The sequence below is a fragment of the Hyla sarda genome, chromosome 2, assembly GCF_029499605.1.
Source record: "Hyla sarda isolate aHylSar1 chromosome 2, aHylSar1.hap1, whole genome shotgun sequence".
Taxonomy (NCBI): domain Eukaryota; kingdom Metazoa; phylum Chordata; class Amphibia; order Anura; family Hylidae; genus Hyla; species Hyla sarda.
This window is the reverse complement of record NC_079190.1, coordinates 187,593,672-187,606,297: the sequence shown is the minus strand read 5'-3', so window position 1 is coordinate 187,606,297 and position 12,626 is coordinate 187,593,672. Positions and strand designations below refer to the sequence as shown.

Here is a 12,626-nt window from a genome sequence, read left to right as displayed (position 1 = left end):
AAGAGCGGATAACCTGCAGAGTGTAACTGTGGGTGACCGGGTGACAGTGGGTTTGCGAGATTCTGGAGCCTCCTTTACCTTGGTGCGGCCTGAAGTGGTGGATACAGAGGACATCATCCCTGGAAGAACCATGGCTTTAAAAGGAATTGGAGGTGTGCGGCCTGCTGTGCCCATGGCCCGTGTGTACCTGGATTGGGGTACAGCCAAAGGTTTGCTGTAGGTGGGGGTCTCTGAGGACATCCCTGTTAATGTTCTGCTGGGGAATTATTTGGGTCGGATGCTCTGTTATTATGCTCCAGAGGACACTACCTGCACACCGGATGGGCTAGGAGAGAGCCTTGTTCATTCTGAGGTACTGTGCGAGACTTTGGGAGACACTGTGAAATGTGGTAACTGGGAGGGGGTGCAGGGGATTGATAAATGGTTACCTGTGACTGAACCAGTAATGTTTTCCAAAAGTGAAATGGGGTGTATTGTAAAATGTGGTGACAATGCATTACCAATGCCAAAACCTAGTGAAGATGGGCTAGGGGGAGGGGTTGGTGTGCACCTGGTGACATTTAAGGATGAGGGACCAGCAGTGAGTGATATATCCCAATCCTGTGAGCCTGAGGAGGAGGAGGGAAGGAGTGATATCCCTGTGCATGATGCCTGTATTGTTATGTCTGGAACTGAGGGGGAAGAAGGTAAACCCAGGAGAGGCATACCAATGGTGGCAGTGGTAACGCGTCAGCAGCATGCCAGAGCTGCAGCTTTAAAAGGAAGGTAGGATGGTGATGCAAGGGGCAAGCTGTGTGACTTGCAAGCCCCAGCAGAGGAAGGTGGGGATGCTAGTTCACCTGGGGGAAATGTGCTCCCTGATACCATGAGATGGGGGGAGGGAAATGAGCATTTCTGGGAAGCTCTGCGCAGTGACCCTTCCCTTGAAGGGCTGAGACAACGTGCTGAGCATACAGATGTTGACACAGAGTGGCATCGGGTATATTGGGAAAATGATATCTTGTACTGGGAGTCCCTTTCCAAAGGCATGCTAGGGGCCCATGAGGGAGAAAGGCCGTTAGTGGTTCCTAGGCAGTACAGGAAAGAGCTGCTGAGGTTGGCCCATGAGACCCCCCTGGCAGGACATTTGGGAGTGGCCTATGCGGTCATAGAGAAGGAATGTCTAGCTGTGGTCTGGGCTTTGCAAAAATTACAGCCATACCTGTATGGCAGGGATTTTACTGTCATAACTGATCACAACCCTCTACATTGGTTCGACAGAGTGTCCGGTAACAATGGCACCTTGAAACAAATGCTAAAAACATTTGTAGAATCGGGGGGAAGAGACTGGGAAAAGTATTTACCCCATCTGTTATTTGCTTACAGGGAGGTACCCCAAGAGCCTACAAGTTTCTCGCCCTTTGAGTTATTATATGGTCGCAAAGTGCGGGGACCCCAAGATTTAGTTAGGGAAGAATGGGAAGGGGGCCTACCTGCCCCTGAGACTTCTGTTATGGAGTATGTTCTGAGATTCAGGGACAGGATGCAGGCATTGACTGGGCTGGTACAGGACAACCTCATAGCAGAACAGTCCAGGCAGAAGTACTGGTATGATCACAATGCAAGGGACCGGGTCTATGAAGTGGGACAGAAGGTAATGGTTCTGAACCCATCAGGCAGAATAAGTTGCAGGCTGCCTGTGAGGGTCCCTTCCCCATTTTGCAGTGCCTAGAACCCACCACATATGTAGTTGCCCTTGATGAGAAAGGTCAGAGGCAGAGACAGTACCACATTAATATGGCATACTATGACCCTGAGAAGGTGGTACTCAGTGTATGCAGTGCACCAGAGGAAGGGCTGGGTAGTGATCCCCTACTAGACCTAGTGGAGGAAGCTAAGAGCCAGGGATCCCTTCAGGATGTAGAGATGAATCCACAGCTCTTAGCTGCAAAGAAAAGGCAGCTAAACGAGGAAATAGGCCCCTTCAGTGCCATCTTTGCCTGGGAATACAGGGCCTGTGGTGTCAAGAAAAGAAATAGACGGTTAATGGAGACAGATCTATCAGCCTGGAGAGGCCAGATCTCTCTGTCCCCATCAAAAGGGGGAGGTGTCAGGCCCAAGGCCTGATTATTGAATCCTATATGTGTATTATAATTATAACTGTGTGTGATGTATTATCAAAGACATGGGTGAGAGGTCATTCAGACGGTGTATCCTTCTTGTGTATTGCATTTTATTGGGGGGTCTGGCTGTTTGTTTACATCTCCTTTGAAGTCAAAGGCTCTTTTGAAGCAGCAGGATGTAAGGGGCACTCTGGTCCCATCATATAATCACACAGATAAGGGGGCCAGGAAGAGAGAAGACCCCCTGGTGGGATCAGAGGGGAGGGGGGAATGGAGTCTCCCTCCCAAGAAAGCAAATATGATATTTAAAACAATGCTAGACTCAAAGTTGGGTGTTCAAGGCTGTGCCAAAGGCTGACAAGAGCTGGACTCTCGCTGACAAGGAGGGCTATACCATCATGCTGTAAGAACTTCATTTTTTGTTTTCTGAACTTGCCTTGCTAAACTCTTTATATATTTTTGTCCCGTATGTCATTTGTTCCTGTATTTTTTATATATATATATATATATATATATATATATATATAGCACTGTGATACCTTTTATCAGATTAAATGTTTAATTAATCAGCTCTGGTCTTTGATCTCTAAATATAGGAGCTCACCTTTCTGAAGGCAGCTCTGGTGGAAACACGTTTATCCAAGGGTTAATTTGGTGACTTGCTGGGACTAGTAGTGGATGCCCAGAGGTCTGGCAGCTTTAACCCTTGCACCATCACACTCTCTCTAATGTCTTGGCTGGACCGATAGGGTGTGATCGTGACAGATACCAAGACTGACTCTTCACATAATTCATGTACACATAGTACATCAAATAATCACTCTAGTGTACTTAACTCACTATAACTTAGTACACAAAACAAAAATATCTCACATTCTAAATAACCAAAGAAACAAAACTTTAAGGGATTGTAGCCTATGTCATTATTCAATTCCTGCCACTGTTGTGTACACTAACTTTCTTCCCTTTACGTGTTCAGGATGCTCTTCCTGGCCAGAAGGCGCTCCTGTATGCCTAAATATATACACGTATTCATAAAGGTAACCTAGGTAAGGTTTATCTGTTGAGTTCTAGGGATAAGTGTGTGTAGCCAATGGACCCTAGTAGCTAGTTATTGGTAGATAGCCACAGGCAAGCCAATATAACTTCAGTGTACTAGACAGGTAACAAATATGGTAATAACAATGTCAAGTGAGATTTATAATATGGTTATATAATGTTTCTAGTCAGTCAAAAGAAAATAGAAAAATGATAAAGTAAGTAAAAGTGTTAGGATGTATCTAATGCCTTCTAATGTCATCCTGTTACTAAATTCGCGAACAGCATAATCCTGTTCATGAGTTTATCAGTACTCATCTCTGTACATCAAAGTGTATGTAAAGTTTGCTTAGAAAAACTAAACTAATATATAGTAAATACCAAAAATTCTTCAGAGCTTGCAAGGATTCTTATCATATGCAAAGGCTCTCTTGTTGCGGTCATACAGCCTGAATAATGGACATTTGAAAGACTATGCCCAGGACTGTAAAAAAACAATTGTTGCACTTCGACCCTCTGCCTTAGGGGACAGACGTCGAGGTCGACTTATCTTAAGTAAGGGGGTTTGTGGTGTCCCGGTACGTATGGTATACCGTACCTTGTATGGTGGTCCCCAAAGTCAGAGTTACTTCGTTCCAGTAGCATCCTCCAGATGAAATAGCCCCTAGTCACCTCTTCCTTCTTTAATTCTATGATGTTTACATGTATAAGTAATCATATATTTAATGTACTATATAGTGTCGCAGGACCTTAGGTCACATGACTAATGTTACTTCTTTAGGTTATGCTTAAGGACCTTCCGAGGTCACATGATATAGTCACATGTCAGACCATAATCCTTTGTAAGGAGAATTGACATATGGTATGCACCAATGAGCTGAAGGCCAGCCCCTGCCCATATAAGGGAGCTGCAACCAATGATCGCTCTCTTGGGTGCCGGACAATCAGAGAGAGAGAGAGAGATCTGTGTTACTTACAAAGACAGGCTAGAAGCCTGAAAATTCTGCAACTTGCGAAACCGTGAGTTTAAATATCAATCCCCGCTAAAGCTAGCGTGACTACTGGACCTAATACCAATCCCCTATATCCAGTGGAATAGCGTATATTAACCTCCTAAGCTCTATAAAACTCACGAGGTCCCAACCACTGTCAAACTCCAAATAGACTTTGTTACATGGACTGTTCCTGTTCAATGCTGCATAAAAGCTGCAGTAAAAGTTTTGACAGTTTTCTACAAAATCTCCGGTTGTGGACAATCATTTATTTAATACCTCCCTATCGCTCTTGGGATGGGTGGCGATAGGACAAGCATTTACAGAGGAGCCCCACACTGGCATCACGGGTGATAAGGGTTAAACAAGCACCCTTTAGTTATCGCACCGCTACACACCCCCAGGCTACCACATGTATTCAACTAAAGAGGGAAATAGATAGATTTCCCAGGCCTCAGCATGGTGGCAGCAGCCGCATTAAAAGGGTTTATTATTTTTCCTCAAGACTGCTGCCCCAGGCACAGGCCCATAGGTGTTTAATGGCAAATATGTCCCTGCACACAGCAGTATTTTGCCTGGTATTTTACACCAGTTGTAAACCATCATAGTTTCCTCAGTTTTTCTTTCAATGGGCACTCTCAAAACTAATTGTTGCTAAGAAATTAATTTTTCTATGTTTTATTTGTGTTTAAAAAAGCTGCCACTAGGTGTGTCCCTACTTATCCAGAGCACATGCACCCCAGAATTTGTAACCCCATCTCTTCTAAGTATGGAAATACCCCATGTTAGGACATAAAATGCTCTGCGGGCGAACTACAATGCTCAGAAGAGAAGGAGTCACATTTGGCTTTTGGAAAGCAAATTTTGCTGAAATGGTTTTTGGGGGACATGTCGCATTTAGGAAGCCCCTATGGTGCCAGAACAGCAAAAAAAAACAAAAAAAACACATGGCCTACTATTTTGGAAACGACACCCCTCAAGGAATGTAACAATGGGTACAGTGAGCCTTAACACCCCACAGGTGTTTGACGACTTTTTGGTAAAGTCGGATGTGTAAATGTAAAAAAAAAAAATTCCACTAAAATGATGGTTTTTCCACAAATTTTACATTTTTACAAGGGGTAATAGGGGAAAATGCCCCCCAAAATGTGTAACCCCATTTCTTCTGAGTATGGAAATACCCGATGTTAGGACGTAAAATGCTCTGGGGGTGCACTACAATGCTCAAAAGAGAAGGAGTCACATTTGGCTTTTGGAAAGCAAATTTTGCTGAAATGGTTTTTGGGGGGGCATGTCGCATTTAGGAAGCCCCTATGGTGCCAAAAGAGCAAAAAAAAAACACATGGCATACTATTTTGGAAACTACACCCCTCATGGAACGTAACAAGGGGTACAGGGAGCCTTAACACCCCACAGGTGTTTGACAACTTTTTTCCCCAACTTTTACATTTTTACAAGGGGTAAGGAGTATGGAAATACCCCTTGTGTGGACGTTAAGTGCTCTGCTGGCGAACTACAGTGCACAGAAGAGAAAGAGCGCCATTGAGCTTTTAGAGAGAGAATTTGTTTGGAATGGAAGTCAGGGGCCATGTGCATTTACAAACCCCCAGTGGTGCCTGAACAGTGAACCCCCCCACATGTGACCCCCATTTTGGAAACTACACACCTCACAGAATTTAATAAGGGGTGCAGTTAGCATTTTATTGGGGGGGACAGTGTAAGGGGTGTATATGTATGTTTTACCCTTTATTTTGTGTTAGTGTAGTGTTTTTAGGTTACATTTGCACTGGCGGCGGTTTACGTTGAGTTTCCCGCTAGGAGTTTGCGCTGCGGTGGAAAATTTGCCGCAGCTTAAACTGGAAGCAGGAACCCCTCTGTAAACCTGCCCGTGTGAATGTACCCTGTACATTCACATGGGGGGGGGGGGCAAAACTCCAGCTGTTTCAAAACTACAACTCCCAGCATGTACTAACAGACCGTGCATGCTGGGAGTTGTACTTTTGCAACAGCTGGAGGCACACTGGTTGTAAAACCTTCAGTTAGGTTCTGTTACCTAACTAAGTATTTTCCAACCAGTGTGCCTCCAGCTGTTGCAAAACTACAACTCCCAGCATGTACTGATCGCTGAAGGGCATGCTGGGAGATGTAGTTATGCAACAGCTGGAGATACGCAACTACAACTCCCACCATGCTGAGACAGCTGTTTGGGCATGCCGGGAGTTGTAGTTTTGCAAGATCTGAAGGGCCACAGTTTAGAGACCACTGCACAGTGATCTCCAAACTGTGGCCCTCCAGCTGTTGCAAAACTAAAAATCCCAGCATGCCCAGACAGCAAACTGCTGTGTGGGCATGCTGGGAGTTGTAGTTTTGCAAGATGTAGAGGGCCACAGTTTAGAGACCACTGCACAGTGATCTCCAAACTGTAGCCCTCCAGCTGTTGCAAAACTACAAATGCCAGCATGCCCACACAGCAAACAGCTGTCTGGGCATGCTGGGAGTTGTAGTTTTGCAACATCTGGAGGGCTACAGTTTAGAGACGGTTTCCCCGTTCTGCCCCGCCTATTGTGGGTGGGCAGAATGGGGAAACCGAAAGTTAACCCCCCTGCCCCCTATCCGCTATTGGTTGTCGCTTCTAGATAACCAATAGTAGGGATACGAGGGGTGGCACCCCTGCCACCTCACTCCTATCCCTTCAGGGGGATCGTGGGTGTCTTGGACAACCCCGATGATCCTTATTTTCTGGGACACCGTAGACTGGTATGACCCGGAATAGCCGCAAATCGCCGGTGTGAATTCACCGGCAATTTGTGGCAATCGCCGACATGGGGGGGGGGATGGGTCTGATGAGCTCACAAGCTCTGGTAAAGTGAAACCTGAGCTGTGATTGGTTGCTGTGGGAAAATCACTCTATTTTTTCTCTCACACAGTTTGATAAATCTGGGCCGAAATCCTTTAAAAAGTTGCAAAATTGTGTTCTTGTTTTTATAATTTTGCCCCACCAATTTTTATTTTTTGCTTTGCCATAGATTTTTTGGTAAATTGAGTGATGTCATTACAAAATACGATTGGCGGCGCAGAATACAAACCCTCATATGGGTCTGTAGGGGCAAAATTGAAAAAGAAAATTGAAAAATAGCTGCGTCTGCTTTATAAAATTCGACTATATAAATTTCTAGCACTGCACTGTATACAGCAGTGTTTGTCAAGCAGTGTGCCTCCAGCTGTTGCAAAACTACAACTCTCAGCATGCCTTTGGCTGGGGGTTGTAGTTTTGCAACAGCTGGAGGCACACTGCTTGGAAAACACTGGTATACTGAAGGCCTTTTTTTTTCCTTTGAAGAGAATATAAACACTAGACTTGTTGATAAAGTGTAGTAAACTATGTATCCTATGTTTTCATGTCATTAGGGTGGAGTTCCTTATTCTTTATGGGGTGGTGTTCTCCTTATTAGCTGGCTTACAATAACATGAAAGGAGGCTGGCCGCCAGTGTGGCCCCGACAACCTTCCTACAGCCCCGGGCCTATGTGATGCTCACCCCCCACCCTCCTTGCTCCCAGCCATCATCCTCCAGCCCCGCCCCTGCTGTCAATCATTCTCCTCCAGGCCGATGGGCGTGGCGTCTTTGACAGACCTTCAAGTCGGTTCCACTGATGACAGTTGTGGCTCCGCCCATGGCCGCCCGGGATTGGACGCCGCTCATCTGTGGGCGGGGCGCGGGAGCACGGCCGCTGTCGGTGTAGGTGTAAGCGGAGGCGAGGGGACAGAGCTGAGGTAACGGGATGTACAGGGACCCAGCATGGAGAGCGGAGTGTGGAGAGGATAGACCGCTGCCGTCCCGGGAGGAGGGAAGAGGTGAGTGGTCGGTACCCGCCGCACGGTGTGTGACATAGGATGTAGAGGAGAGCTGGCAGCCATGCAGGGCAGGGTGTAGAGCACAGAGAGGGCATGCGTGTGTACTAGTCAGGGCCCGTGCTGTAGACCTGCGGCGCTGTTATACCCGGGGTAGCTAAGGTTAACACCTGGAGGGCCCCCGGCCTGCCCTGTAATGTTACCCTGTGTCCTACAATAGTCCTACACGGCGGCTGTGTGATCTTCAGTCCCTGTACACACTACACTATGGGCATTGTCACCCACACTTATGTCTATGGCACCGTTTCCCAACCAGGGTGCCTCCAGCTGTTGCAAAACCACAACTCCCAGCATGCCCGGACAGCCGGAGGCACCCTGGTTGGGAAACATTGGTCTATGACATTATCAGGTCTAGTAGTGTCCCCCTTTAAGCAGATCTGTCAGGTCAGGATGAATGAGGGGCCCCTAGCTGATCAAGGACTTATATCAGGGTAAAGGTCTGGGGGGTCCGCACAGGTGTAGACCCCATCTACAGTATAGAGACCAGTCTTTGTATTCGGAACTGCACTGGTTAAATTCAATTTGTTTGTGAATGTTTGGAATAGGGAACGTGACCTAAAAAGTCTATGGTGAAGGTAAATCCATCAGGGGTCCCATTGTGGAGAATGGATCAGTGGATGTGCCCCCCCCCCCCCCCCCCCCTTTAGTCAGAGCAGGGTGATGAGAATAGAAGAAATTAAGGAATTGCTATTCATCCACCTTCGTTAAGGACTCAGCCCATTTTGGCCTTAAGGACTCAATTTAATTTTTACGTTTTTATTTTTTCCTCCTCGCCTTCTAAAAATCATAACTCTTTTATATTCTCATCCACAGACTAGTATGAGGGCTTGTTTTTTGCGCGACCAGTTGTCCGTTTTAATGCCATCACTAATTTTACTATAAAATATATGGCGCAACCAAAAAAATACTATTTGTGTGGGGAAATTAAAAAGAAAACCGCAATTTTGCTAATTTTGGAAGGTTTGGTTTTCACACCGTACAATTTATGGTAAAAATTACATGTGTTCTTTATTCTTTGGGTCAATACGATTAAAATGATACCCATGATAACATACTTTTCTATTACTGTTACGCTTAAAAAAAAAATCACAAACTTTTTATCCAAATTAGTACGTTTAAGATCCCCCTATTTTGAAGACCTATAACTTTTTCATTTTTCCGTATAAGCAGCGGTATGAGGGCTCATTTTTTGCGCCGTGATCTGTACTTTTTATTGATGCCATATTTGCTTATATAAAACTTTTAATACATTTTTTATTAATTTTTTTGGGAATAAAATGTTATAAAAAGCAGCTATTTTGGACTTTTTTGTTTTACGTTCACGCCGTTTACCGTACGGAATCATTAACATTTTATTTTAATAGTTCAGATATTTGCGCACGCGGTAATACCAAATATGTATATATAATATTTTTTTTAACACTTTTTGGGGGTGAAATAGGGAAAATGGGGCAATTTACGTTTTTATTGGGGGAGGGTTTTTTCACATTTTTTTAAAACTTTTTTTTACTTTTATTTCTACACTTTAATAGTCCCCATAGGGGACTATTTAAAGCAGTCATTCGATTGTATAGGACATAGCACAGATCAGGGTTATCGTGATCTTCTGCTCTGGTCTGCGGGAAGGCAGATCAGAAGACTCCCAGAAGACAGCAGAGGCAGGTGAGGGGACCTCCGGCTGCCGTGCTGGATGATCAGATCGCTGCAGCAGCCAATTAAGTGACCGCGATGCTGCAGATGCCGTGATCTGTATTGATCACTGTATCTGAGGGGTTAATGGCGGACATCCGCGGGATTGCGGATGTCCGCCATTACCGGCGGGTCCCTGGCTGCGATCAACAGCTGGGACCTGCCACACATGATCCGGGCATCGCTCTGATGCCCGTGGTTATGCTTAGGACGTAAATGTACGTCCTGGTGCGTTAAGTACCACGTCACCAGGACGTACATTTACGGCGCTCGTTGTTAAGGGGTTAATAGAGTGTTCTCCAAACATGTGGCTCTCCAGCTGTTGCAAAATTACAACTCCCATCTTGGTTGTGATCTAGTTTGATGTTTATATGCGTGCGCCCCCCAGGGATTGGGAGCTGAAAAGTGCTGCCATAAACTGTTTTTGATAAGATGGTGCACCCCCCCCCCCCCCCCCTTTTTGTCATAGTCGCATATAAATTGTGTATGTTAAATCCTATTCATGCTCTTTGCTAGTACCTGGGCTGTCCGAGGATGCTGGGAGTTGTAGTTTTGCAACAGCTGGAGGCACACTGGCTCGGAAACACTGCAATAGAGATTTGCTGTTGTCTACATCTTGGCCTCTCTGCTGCTCACAAAGAATAAGAAACCACATTAGAGTTGCTGTAAAACATTACTTTTAATAGGAGAAATTCTAAAATCCACTGCTCAAAGAAAAAGTGCAATCCCAGAAGTAGATTACAAAATGTAAAAAAAAAAAAAAAAAAAAAAAAAAGGCCAGCCACCTGAAAGCCACAACGTACCGTAACAGTACCACAATACAGATCAATACAGTTGAGCCACTAGAAATATAGATCTCTCTAAACAAATATTCAAGGAAAAACACACATTCCCTACAGGTTTCTGCCTACATTTAAATATTAGAATAAGGGCGTCTTCAGGGGAACCTAATTCTTGTCCTGTACCAACTAGTGAGACTTAAATGGGCACTGTCTGATACAAAAACATTTTATATGTTGTACATCTTGGCTTGTCTGATAGGACAGGAGAGAGCACAGAGGAGTGCTATAGGACAGGAGAGAGCACAGAGGAGTGCTATAGGACAAGAGAGAGCACAGAGGAGTGCTATAGGACAGGAGAGAGCACAGAGGAGTGCTATAGGACAGGAGAGAGCACAGAGGAGTGCTATAGGACAGGAGAGAGCACAGAGGAGTGCTATAGGACAGGAGAGAGCACAGAGGAGTGCTATAGGACAGGAGAGAGCACAGAGGAGTGCTATAGGACAGGAGAGAGCACAGAGGAGTGCTATAGGACAGGAGAGAGCACAGAGGAGTGCTATAGGACAGGAGAGAGCACAGAGGAGTGCTATAGGACAGGAGAGAGCACAGAGGAGTGCTATAGGACAGGAGAGAGCACAGAGGAGTGCTATAGGACAGGAGAGAGCACAGAGGAGTGCTATAGGACAGGAGAGAGCACAGAGGAGTGCTATAGGACAGGAGAGAGCACAGAGGAGTGCTATAGGACAGGAGAGAGCACAGAGGAGTGCTATAGGACAGGAGAGAGCACAGAGGAGTGCTATAGGACAGGAGAGAGCACAGAGGAGTGCTATAGGACAGGAGAGAGCACAGAGGAGTGCTATAGGACAGGAGAGAGCACAGAGGAGTGCTATAGGACAGGAGAGAGCACAGAGGAGTGCTATAGGACAGGAGAGAGCACAGAGGAGTGCTATAGGACAGGAGAGAGCACAGAGGAGTGCTATAGGACAGGAGAGAGCACAGAGGAGTGCTATAGGACAGGAGAGAGCACGGGGGAGTGCTATAGGACAGGAGAGAGCACGGGGGAGTGCTATAGGACAGGAGAGAGCACGGGGGAGTGCTATCGGACAGGGGAGAGCACGAGGGAGAGGAGCTCTAGCCCAGCCTCTCTTACTGGACTTTGTCCATGCCTGTGCTTTAGCTTGGATAAAGCAATGATTTTATAAGCCATAATTTCTATAAAAAGGAAATAATATCACTTAAGAAGTATATTAGAAAAGTTAACATTTTGCCAAGATGTACAACATATAAAAAGTTTTTGAATCTGACAGTGCCCATTTAAATACCAGGCACATGATCATTCTATCAGGCATAGTCCTAATTTAAGGTTTATTCCCCTTGGAATGTCTGGATATCATTAAAGAAAGTGATATTCCAAAAGGCTCCTTGTGACCGTTAGATGGCTAGGCGGGAAGTAGCCTGCAGTGGCAGGATGGCAGTGTTTGTACCAACTGGACATGCTTTACCAATTGAACTGGTGTTGTTACACAATAGATTTGTATATACCTATACAATACCTTGTCCTTATCTACTTGGTTTTGGGATGAACAAGGGTGGGGGTGCTAATACTTGTTACGGGACACTAATGTACTTTTGGCTCCAGTCATAGTACGGTGTGAACAGTGCCCTTGCCTTTACCACATCTTGCATTCTAGCCACTTTGTAATAATATTTAGGGACCAAGCAATTCGGTTCCCCTGAAGACGTCCTCATTCTGATGTTATTTAAATGTGGACAGAAACACGTATGGAACATTCATTTTCTATATCCTTGTAAATATTTGCTCAGAGGGATTTCCATTTCTAGTGGCTCATTTGTGTTGAACTGATTTATGGTATGTGTGTGTGTGCGTGTGTGTGTGTATAATATATATATATATATATATATATATATATATATATATATATATATATATATATAATCCATCTATTGTGGTACTTTTAAGGTAATAGAAAAGAGAAATCCGCTGACCTATGTGAATGGTGAATATCCTCCTGCACAGACGCAGTTGCCGCTCAAACTCATGACAAAGGGTGCGACTTCACTTGAAACATGTAGGTTTTGGGACTTTTTTTGTAT

At 45.2% G+C, this 12,626-nt stretch overlaps 1 protein-coding gene and 1 long non-coding RNA gene across 3 annotated transcripts in view; one reads left to right on the top strand and one right to left on the bottom strand.

Annotated features, from left to right (window-relative positions):
* LOC130355599 (uncharacterized) overlaps positions 1-7,896 on the bottom strand; it is a 52,829-nt gene extending 44,933 nt beyond the window's left edge. Inside the window, exon 1 of the long non-coding RNA XR_008888590.1 lies at positions 7,766-7,896. This is a non-coding gene — a long non-coding RNA (uncharacterized LOC130355599). The remainder of the gene's footprint in view (positions 1-7,765) is intronic.
* Positions 7,835-12,626, top strand: part of MGAT4A (alpha-1,3-mannosyl-glycoprotein 4-beta-N-acetylglucosaminyltransferase A) — a 73,276-nt gene continuing 68,484 nt past the window's right edge. For both annotated transcript variants that reach the window (XM_056555942.1, XM_056555943.1), the window contains exon 1: positions 7,835-7,986. The gene's annotated coding sequence lies outside the window, so the exon portion shown is untranslated. The remainder of the gene's footprint in view (positions 7,987-12,626) is intronic.